The 11,448-nt window shown below is 22.6% G+C and overlaps 1 protein-coding gene across 3 annotated transcripts in view; it reads left to right on the top strand.

Moving 5' to 3' along the window:
* Positions 1–1,623: 1,623 nt before the first annotated feature.
* LOC122503370 overlaps positions 1,624–11,448 on the top strand; it is a 140,699-nt gene continuing 130,874 nt past the window's right edge. For all 3 annotated transcript variants that reach the window (XM_043613877.1, XM_043613875.1, XM_043613876.1), the window contains exon 1: positions 1,624–1,960. The gene's annotated coding sequence lies outside the window, so the exon portion shown is untranslated. The remainder of the gene's footprint in view (positions 1,961–11,448) is intronic.

Raw genomic sequence — 11,448 nt, 5'->3', positions numbered from 1 at the left:
TTGAGCCTTTAGCAAGCCTTATATTTTAGTTCAGTCTAAAGTCTTAGAAGAGTTTTAAGTTTCAAACAAGTAAAACCTTGAGCCTTATGTCTTAGTTTAATTTAAAGTCTTAGATGAGTTTATGGCTTCAAACAAGCCTTGAGCCTTAAAAGTCTTAAGTCTTAGACGAGTTTTTAGCTTCAAACAAAATCTTGAGCCTGAAGTGAGCCTTGAGCGAGAATTATGTCTCAGTTCAATCTTGAGTCTAAAACGAGTTTTTAGCTTCAAGACAATTTTGAGCCTAAAATGAGCTTTGCTCCTTAAGTGAATCTTAAAATTCTTATGCCAATCTTATGTCTTAAACGAATTTTTAGCTTCAAACAAGTCTTGAGCTGTTTTTAAATCAACAAAATTTTCAAAGCAGTCAATGCTGAATTCGCGCAATGAATTTTAAGTATGATTTAACATTGTAGCAGACAGTGCTGAATTAAAAAGTGATGTTAAATTAAGATTTACAGTGAAGCATTAATTTGTTTTAGGTTTCGGGCTTAGATATATTTATAATTCCTAAATTAATAATTTTCCCAATGCGATCATAATCGTACAACATAAATTTCAGTTTGGTACCTTATTAGGCTATTAGAAGCCTTATTAAAACTGAATTACTCTCTAAATCGAAATCAAAAGAATTTCAATGATTCCGAACGATAAGTATGCCGCATGCACTTATTGCAATCAATGTGTACAGTACGTATATGACACACTTCTTGAATTCAAATATTTAGATGAGGACGCGAATATCCAGAATCTCTTCTGTAGTATAATTATCCCTTTGATGTCCAATTTAAAATCATCAACTTCGGCTAAAAAGCAGAGAATATAATTACCAGACGGTATTAATGCTGAAAGAGCATTAGGACTTTTTTTTTTATTATTACAACATCGTTTGCTCCTTCTCGACTGACATTAATGGATCAGTATCGAACCCTATTTCTTCCAAGCACCAGTAACTTTTTCAACTATTAGATAAAAATGAAATTATTTCGTAATATTAAACTTCACTTCCTTATCACTTTTAGCGACTTCCGCTAAAATCCTGATGTTTATATTTATTTAATTTTTAAAAATTATAATATGCCCTGGAATCTTTGGAAAATAATAGATGAAATATTCTTCTTGAAGGTAAATTATACGGAAGGAAGCAAAGCCAGGGAGTTGACAATAAAATTCTCTAGAAAGAAGAAAAAAGAAAAAGAAAAAGAAGAAGAAGAAGAAGAAGAAGAGGGGAAAAAAAGCAAAGGAAAAGAGCAGTGTAGTGAAAAAAAAGGAAGATAAGTTTTAAAGGAAAGAGAAAGAGGGAAGGCTTTAAGTGAAAGAGAGAAAAACGGTAAAATGTCACTGTTCCCTAATTATACGGAGTAACTAGCCTGCAATTCCAAAGCAAAGAGGATGCACGGAAACGTTTAAGTTCCACAAGATTCACTGTGTATAGGAGTCGAGAGCACCTTGACTTTTCTCTCTCTCTTAAGGTACCGCTATCCTAGCAGCCAATTGCGTCACAGCATAGAGCAGAAGAGACCACTCCGAACTCTTCTTTAAAGTCCCTATCGCCGGATACCACTACCAAGCTTGGTTTATAAAGTCAGGACATTCCGCGGCCTCGAAGACAGAGCCGTGTCGACAACCTAGCCATCAGGACGTTTTTCAAAACCGAGAAGTGTACGTGTGGTCGGGTTCGCGGTGCGAGTTGGTTGTTTCTTCTTGTTTCTTTTTTTCGAAAAAACATCACCATATTTCTTTACTTGTATTTCTCATTGTTCATTCATTCAATTTTTTTAAATTCCTTTTTTCGACCGCTAATATCGTGATTACGGGAAAAAATAGTATTTAGTAAAATTTTTCAAAAACTTTTTAGTGGCTTTGTGATTACGATTTTCAAAGGTGAACTTTTGAACCCGGTTGTACCATTTGACTCGGAAAGGTACGTGTGCTCAAAATTTGTGTTCTTCTGGATCTAACAAGAATGTGTTTTTAATGAAAAATTTACAAAAAATGTGTTTTCTACTATATTGTTTGGGTTAAATGGGGGAAAAAAATGGTGCTTTTTGTTACTAATTGGAGAATTTAGATAAAAGCTTCAAGTTCTTATTTTACTTCTTCAAATATGATTTTTCCTCTTCTGTTCACTGCTCTAAAGTATTTACTATTGCAAATTATTTGTCACTGTGATTTCAAATTATAAATTGTTTGCCACAAGTATTTCAATTGAAAATTATTTCTTTATGTAAAGTATTTACTATCGCAAATTATTTGTCAAGTGTAAATTATTTCCTTGAAGGTACCAAGCTACCGAATTAACACCAAAGTATATGAATCAAGTTAATACCAAAAATTTCCTTTCGAATTATTATTTGATCCGCATTTTTTGGTATCAACTGGTTGCAATTTGATACTTTTAAGTTAACAGTATAACTATTGTGAATAATTTACTAAAATAAATTATTTGCCAAATAATTTAACTGTAAATAATTTACTAAAATAAATTATTTGACACTGTAAATAATTTACTAAAATAAATTATTTGACACTAAATAATTTACTAAAATAAATTATTTACCATTGTAAATAATTTACTGAAATAAAGTATAAATAAAAATTTACATCATTTTAATCATGAATGGTAATCGAAAGTAATCAAAGGAAGACAATAAGATTCCACTGATTAAAATAGGGTTTTATTAATGGCCTAGCGAATTTTTCTGTGTACAGTTTTAATGTTGTTTAACGAGTAAAAACGACCCTACAACAGAGAAATTACACCCAATGTTTTACTGTGCAATTAAATTGAGGCGAGTTCTGCGTACAGCAACTAAAAATCAGGACTAAAGTTAAAAGTTCTTCTAAATTTTTTATAAAAATGTTTAAAGTAGTTTTTTTAGTAGTTTCATAATTATATACACTGAAAGAATAAAATTTATTTGATTCAAATAATCGATTAATTGACTATTATCAATTTAAATATTTGTTTGAATCAAATAATATTTATAGAAAGTCAATTAAATGGCATTTGAACCAATAATTTCATCAGTAGTTGAAGCAAATATGAAGTAAACCATTTAATTGACTCAAATAAATATTATTTGATTCAAATAAATATTTAATTAATAATAGTCAATTAATCGGTTATTTGAATCAAATAAATTTTTTTTACAAATTGAGTAAAAAGTGCATTTTTCTTAATTTTAGTATTTTTTATATCAAAATTTCGCTTTGTAGCACTTTTTCCCCAATTTGTAAAATACTTATAGAAAATTTAATACATAAATTCTTACTCTGTGTACAAAATTTTCTTTATGAAAATTTAAAACCCATTTTTTTTAATTTTCAAAAAGTTATTGTTTGAAATTTGATACAAAGCGAATGAAAGTTCAAAAAAATTGCTGTCTATGACTTAAAACATTTTTGCTTAAAATTCCAAACAGTTTTGTTTGGAATTTCAAAAATTATTTTTTTTAAATTTAAAAAGTTTTCAAATTAAAATTTTGAAGTTTTGAAATTTTTTTAAATTTTTGAGTTTCTTTAGAAATTTAACATTAATATTTAAAATTTAGTTTTGAACAAAGTATAAAGCATTTTTATTTAAAAACTTAAACGGATTTTTGAAAATTCAATCAAAAAATTATGAAAAAAGAATTATATAATTATTAATTATAATTTATTTTAATAATTCCAATTTAATATCAATGTTATATTTCATACTTTTCTATTTAATACTTTAAATTTCTTATTATACAAATTTTATTAATTTAACAAAAAATTGTAGATATTTTTAATCACAATTACAATTATAATTGTAACTAAAATAATTAATAACTGTTAATTATAATTAAAATAATTAATTATACTTAATAAAAATTAATTATTATTAATTATAGTTAAATATTATTAATTGTAGTTAATTATTATTAATCAAATTTTTTTGAAAAAATTCAATTTTTTTTTAATGCAATTTTAATAAAATGGCATGAAATAATTCAATTTTTTTAAAATGTTTAATATTTTTCATAAAAATTCAATTATTTCCTAAAATTTAATTAAATCCTTCGAATGAATTGATTTTTTTTTAATTTTTAATATTTTTTGAAAACTTTGATTATTTTTAAAAAATTTAATAAATCCTTCAAAAAAATTGAATTTTTTTTAAATTTTTAAAAAAATGTTTCGAGAGAATCCAATTATTTGCTAAAATTTTAGTAAATCCATTGCAAAAATTACATTATTTTTTATAAATAACAATATTCTTGTCAAGAATTCAATTATTTTTATAAATATAGAAAATTTTATTTCAAAAATTCCATTATTTTCAACAAAATTTTATACGAAAGAATTCAATTATTTTTTACCATTTTGAAGAATTCTTTGAAAAATTCAATTATTTTTTTAAATAGTAAATTCCTTGCAAAAATTCAAATATTTTCAATTAAATTTCATGAAAGAATGCATTTTTTTTGTAAATTCTTTATAAAATTTTTCAAAAAAATTCAATTATTTCCTAAGATGTTTGTAAATCCTTAGAAACAATTTAATTATTTTTTTAAATAGTAAAATTTTAGCAAAAAATTCAAATATTTTAAATTGACTTTCATGGAAGAATTCAATTTTTTTTTCTTAATTCGTTATAAAATTTTTCAAAAGAATTCAATTATTTTTTATAAAATTTTTCGAAAGAATCCAATTATTTTTTTTTATAAAATTTTATTAAATTCTTCGAAACAATTCAATTATTTTTTAAATAGTAAATTTTTTTGCAAAAATTCAATTATTTCCAAATAAAATTCCACGAAGGAATTCAATTCCTTTCTGAAATCGTTATAAAATTTTTCAAAGAATTCAATTATTTTTAATACAATTTTAATAAAATTGTATAAAAGAATTCCCTTCATTAATTTCATGTGGACAAAATAAATAAAATAATAAGTAATAATACAAAATAAAATTCCAATAACAAATTATTAAAAATTTCTGTTTAAAATTTTAATTAATTTTTATAAATTTATAAATTCTTAAAATATTTTCAAAATTTTGTTTAATATTTTTTATATTTATTTAATTATTTAATGTATTTTTTAATTTATTTAAAATTTATGTAATTTAATTTAAATTAATTTAATTATTTAATATTTAAAAAAATAATTTCTCTTTATAAAATTAGTCGAAACGGTCCTTAATAATATTTATTTATACTTATAGACGCGACAAGCATTTCCCCTTCTTCTTTCGTGAATAAAAACAAAAAAAAATTGTTTATTTTTGCTCTTATTGGTAATTATCCGAAAACGGTTTATTCTCATTGTCTTAACAACTAAATCAAGAATAATTGTTTTTTACAATCTTTACAAATTTATAAATATATATAAAAAAAAGAGTGAGATTTTATTTTTAACTCCTTCGCCAGTCTTCATTTTTCTTATATACCATCAGCAAAAAGCATATCTTCTCCGATGAACTTGAGGAACAAAAAATTAATAGTAAACTCGATTGCTATTTCTTTATTCAGTTGTGCGGCTATTTTCTCAATTATTTTCAAAACCAATTGAAAACGGAGATTGATCTCAAACTGATCTTGAAAGAAAAAAGAAAAGAGAATAAAAAATATAAATCCGCAGATATTCCTTTGAATTAATAAATCGGTTTGAAATATAATTTTTTAAATTGAAAAATCAAAATATTTATCAAAACGTTTTTTTTTATTTTGTATTTATATTTAGTTTAGTAATATTCAACTCTCCCCAATTTTACGGAATATTCCATTAACATTTCTGGAATATCCCAAAGGAATATTCCTTACACAATTTAGGAATATTCCAAAAGAATATTCCTTACTCAGTTTAAGAATATTCCACTGGAATATTGAAAATATTCCATACACATTTTAGAAATATTCCATTGGAACATTGAAAATATTCCATATAAATTTTCGCCACATCTATTTAGAAAATCTTTAAAATAATATAGGATATTACACAAGAAATATTGTTGCAATATTCCATTGGAATATTCCCGTAATTTTCCTGCAATATTCCAATGAGATATTCCGACATCATTTTAAAGAAAAATTCCAGGGATCGGACATTATAATATTCCTACGATGTGAATGGAATATTTCCTTGGAATATTCTTCGATATTCCTGTAATATTCCAATGAAATATTCTGATGTAATTTTTAAAGTTGGTAAATATTCCTACATTATTCTAAAGGAATATTCCTATATTATTCTAAAAAAAATATTCTAAATGTCATACATTTTAATAATTCTAAAATATTGATGGAATATTCCAGGAATATGAATGGAATATTCCAACAATGCTTCGGAGGAATATTCCTACATTATCTCAAAGAAATATTCTGAATGTCCTAGATTTAAATAATCTAAAAATGTGACTGGAATATTCGAGGAATTTAAATGTAATATTCTCACAAAATATTTTAATGGAATATTCCTATATTATTCTAAAAAATATTTTAATTGTCAGACTCTTTAATAATTTTGAAACATTTATGAAATATTCCAGGAATGTGAATGAAATATTCCAAGAATGTAAATGTAATATTTTTAAAAATATTTTTATGGAATATTCCCACATTATTCTAAAGTAATATTCCTACATTATACTGAAGAAATATTTTCCTATATTATTTTAAAGGAATATTCCTATATTATTCTAAAGGAATATTCTAAATGTCATACATTCTAATAATTCTAAAATATATATGGAATATTCCAGAAATGTGAATGGAATATTTCAACAATACTTTGGTTGAATATTCTTACATTATTTCTAAGGAATATTCTAAATGTCGTACATTTAAATAATTAAAAAATGTGTCTGGAATATTCCAGGAATGTGACTAATATTTTCACAAATATTTTGATGGAATATTCTTATATTTCTCTAAAGGAATATTAATATGATATTCTAAAAAATATTCCAATTGCCGGACACTTTGATAATTTTTAAACAATTGTGGAATATTCCAGGAATGTCAACAGAATAATTCAACAATACTTCTATGGAATATTCCTACATTATTTCAAAGGGATATTCCAAACACCGGATATTTTAATAAACCTAAATAATACCTAATAAATAAATAATCCTAAAATATGGTTGAAATATTCCAGGAATGTGAATATAGAATATTCTCAGAAAGATTTTGATGGAATATTCCTACATTGTTCCAAAGGATTTTTTCAAATGACAGATATTTTAATAATTTTAAAATATGGATAGAATATTTCAGGAATGTTAATAGAATATTCTCACCAATATTTTGATGGAATATTCCTACATTTTTCTTAAGGAATATTCCTATGTTATTCTAAAAAATATTCCAATTGTCGGACTCTTTAATAATTTTCAAACTATTATGGAATATTTCAGGAATGTGAATGGAATATTTCATGGAATATTTCAACAATACTTCGTTGGAATATTCCTACATTATTTCAAAGAGATATTCCAAATACCAGATATTTAAATAAACCTAAAATGTGAGTGGAATATTCCAACAATGTTTCTATGGAATATTTCTATATTTATTCCAAAGAATATTTTTTAAAACATAAAATTAAAATTTTTTTTAATTTAGCTGAAATATTCCAGGAATATTCCTACATTATTTCAAGGGAATGTTCCAAATGTCGGACATTTTAATAATTCTAAAATATGGATGGAATATTTCAGGAATGTGAATGGAATATTTCATGGAATATTTCAACAATACTTCGTTGGAATATTCCTACATTATTTCAAAGAGATATTCCAAATACCAGATATTTAAATAAACCTAAAATGTGAGTGGAATATTCCAACAATGTTTCTATGGAATATTTCTATATTTATTCCAAAGAATATTTTTTAAAACATAAAATTAAAATTTTTTTTAATTTAGCTGAAATATTCCAGGAATATTCCTACATTATTTCAAGGGAATGTTCCAAATGTCGGACATTTTAATAATTCTAAAATATGGATGGAATATTTCAGGAATGTGAATAGAATATTCTCACAAATATTTTGATGGAATATTCATACATTTTTCCAAAGGAATATTCCTGTTATTCTAAAATATTCCAATTGTCGGACTCTTTAATAATTTTGAAACAATTATGGAATATTCCAGGAATGTGAATGGAATATTTCAATAATACTTCGATGGAATATTCCTGTATAATTTCAAAGGAATATTCCAAATTTCGGATATTTTAATAAACCTAAAATGTGACTGGAATATTCCAACAATATTTCTATGGAATATTTCTATATTTATTCCAAAGGACATTTTTTTAACATTCCAATGAAAAATTCCAGTTTCGAAATTTTGGTAATAAATAATAAATAAAAGAATGAATAATTTTAGAATTTAGTTCGAAATATTCCGGGAATGTGAATGAAATATTCCATTTTCTTTTGGTATCTATTTATTTTTGCAAAAATTTGGGGGAAAAGAACAAGAATTATAACTGTACAGTAGAAAAACAATCGCTCTTTATTTCACAGGTTAAGTCAGTATAATCAGGGCAAAGTGTAATTGTAACCTCAATTTCACTGAAATACGAACAATCGTCGTCGTAACATCAGAAACTTTGTTCTGAAACTATAATATATATAAAGCTTCTCGGAATGGTCTCGTCCGCAAAGCACTTATACTCTCAAAGTTACTTCCTCTTTTTTTCGTTTTGTTTTAAATTTAAAGTAGTTATTATAAATTCTAATTTACTCATAAATTCATATCTCTACATATGAAAAACTAAATTACCTGCTCTTGAGAGGTGTATCCATTTCCTATACACGATGAAATATATATAAACTACATTAAATTATATTAACCATTTCGTCATGGATATAATTGATTATTCTACCCTCGAAATGAAATCTCTTTTTCTAACAAAAATTATACCTTCTTTTTTTTTCTTTGAAAGAAAAAAACCAGAAAGAGATTCATTCTTGTTGTTTGAGTTTTTTGGGCACACTTACGAGGAAATTAGAAAAAAAGCAGTTTTTTGTTGAATTTTTTTTTTATATGGATGAGTTTCAACACTTTATAGATTTTGAAATGTAGAATTCCCACACAGAGGGAGAGAGCGTGAGCGCCAGAAGTGAGCGTGTTATGTGTACAGTACAGTCAAAGTCAGGGTCATCAGAGAGCTCAAGTCACACATTAAGTAATACTTGTTTGTTGTGTGAGTGCATTTGACTCACAAACTTTATTACATTACTGTTGTTTCAAAGTCATAAAAATCTAATATGGTTTTTTTTTCTGTTTCAAATCGTAATTTCCCACGTTCATTCTCGAGAAAAGTGTTTCTTGAAAATTTGTTGGAAATTGAATTAAAACTTTCTAATCGTAAATTTCGATATTCTTTTTTTTGCAAAAATAAAGACATAACTTTGTAACTACAAAAAAAAAAAATTGATTTTGATTCAAATAATCCATTATTTTTCTATTATCAAATAAATATTTATTTATTTGATTCTTCAATTTCGAATAAATTTTATTCGAATCTATCTATTATAAATAAAAAAATAAAATAAAATAGTTTTAGTATATACTCAAAAATACTATTTAATTGAGGTTAATAACACTATAAAAATAAATTCTTAAAGTATACTTACAGCTCAAACGTGTTTTTTCTATTTGTTTTTTATTTTGAAAGATAAAAGTGTTTTAATTAAATGTACAATTGAAAAATTTCCAAATAATTGAAATTTGATAAAATCTAATAATAATAATTGAAATTTGATAAAAACTATTAAAAATAATTGAAATTTGATAAAATCTATTAAAAATAATTCAAATTTGATAAAATCTATTAAAAAGAATTGCATTTTTCTAAAATCTAATAATAATAATTGAAAATTGATAAAATCTATGTAAAATAATTGAAATTTGATAAAATCTTATAATAATAATTGAAAATTGATAAAATCTATTAAAATTAATTAAAATTTGACAATTGAAAAATTTCCAAATAATTGAAATTTTCTAAAATCTAATAATAATAATTGAAAATTGATAAAATCTATGTAAAATAATTCAAATTTGCTAAAATCTAATAATAATAATTGCAAATTGATAAAATCTATTAAAAATAATTGAAATTTGATAAAATCTAATAAAAAGAATTGAAATTTTCTAAAATCTAATAATAATAATTGAAAATTGATAAAATCTATTCAAAATAATTGAAAATTGATAAAATCTATTAAAAGTAATTGAAATTTGATAAAATCTATTCATTATAATTAAAATTTGATAAAAACTATTAAAAATAATTGAAATTTGATAAAATCTATTAAAAATAATTCAAATTTGATAAAATCTAATAAAAAGAATTGAAATTTTCTAAAATCTAATAATAATAATTGAAAATTGATAAAATCTATTAAAAATAATTGAAATTTAATAAATCTATTAAAAATAATTGAAAATTGATAAAATCTATAAAAAATAATTGAAATTTGATAAAATCTATTAAAAATAATTGAAATTTGATAAAATCATCTATTCATTATAATTGAAATTTGATAAAAATCTATGTAAAATATTTGAAATTTGATAAAAATCTATGTAAAATAATTGAAATTTCATAAAATCTATTAAAAGTAATTGAAATTTCATAAAATCTATTACAAATAATTGAAATTTCATAAAATCTATTAAAAATAATTGAAATTTCATAAATCTATTAAAAATAATTGAAAATTGATAAAATCTATAAAAAATAATTGAAATTTGATAAAAACTATTTAATATATGTAATTGAAATTTGATAAAAATCTATGTAAAATAATTGAAATTTGATAAAATCTAATAATAATAATAATTAAAAATTGATAAAATCTATTAAAAATTAAAAATTTTTGAAGAATATAAAAAAATAATAAAATTTTTAAAGAATTTTAATTATAAAATAGGTATGAACATGTTTTTTTTTAATTTTATTATAGGTCGGAAAAATTAAATTTTTAAGAATTTTAATTTACTTTGTTCGGAGATAATTCATTGTTAAAAAATTATGATAAAACAATTCTAAAAATTAGTTTTTTTCAAAAATATTATACTTTAATTTTTTGAAAATAATTGAATTTCTTAAAAGAATTTCTGTAAGTTATATAGAAAGCTAATAAAATTTTTATCGAAGAATTTTAATTAAAGAATTTTGAACATAATTGTGTTTTTATGTTTAAAAAAATAATTCTAAAAAAATTTAATGTTATAATTTTTTGTGTGTATTTGACTTTTTTAAAAATATGTAAGTAAAAATATTGGAATATTTAAAAATTGAAAAAATTAGAATGGAAAAATTCTAAGAATTTCTTTTTTCTAAATTATTTTAACATAATTTTTAGAAGAAAAATTTTCATTAATTTTCATTATTAAATTTACACTTATTGATGATTTCT

Source organism: Leptopilina heterotoma, unplaced genomic scaffold (genome assembly GCF_015476425.1).
Source record: "Leptopilina heterotoma isolate Lh14 unplaced genomic scaffold, ASM1547642v1 Lhet_26, whole genome shotgun sequence".
In the NCBI taxonomy this organism is placed as follows: Eukaryota; Metazoa; Arthropoda; class Insecta; order Hymenoptera; family Figitidae; genus Leptopilina; species Leptopilina heterotoma.
The sequence above is the reverse complement of the archived record's forward strand: the minus strand, read 5'-3'. Positions and strand labels throughout refer to the sequence as shown.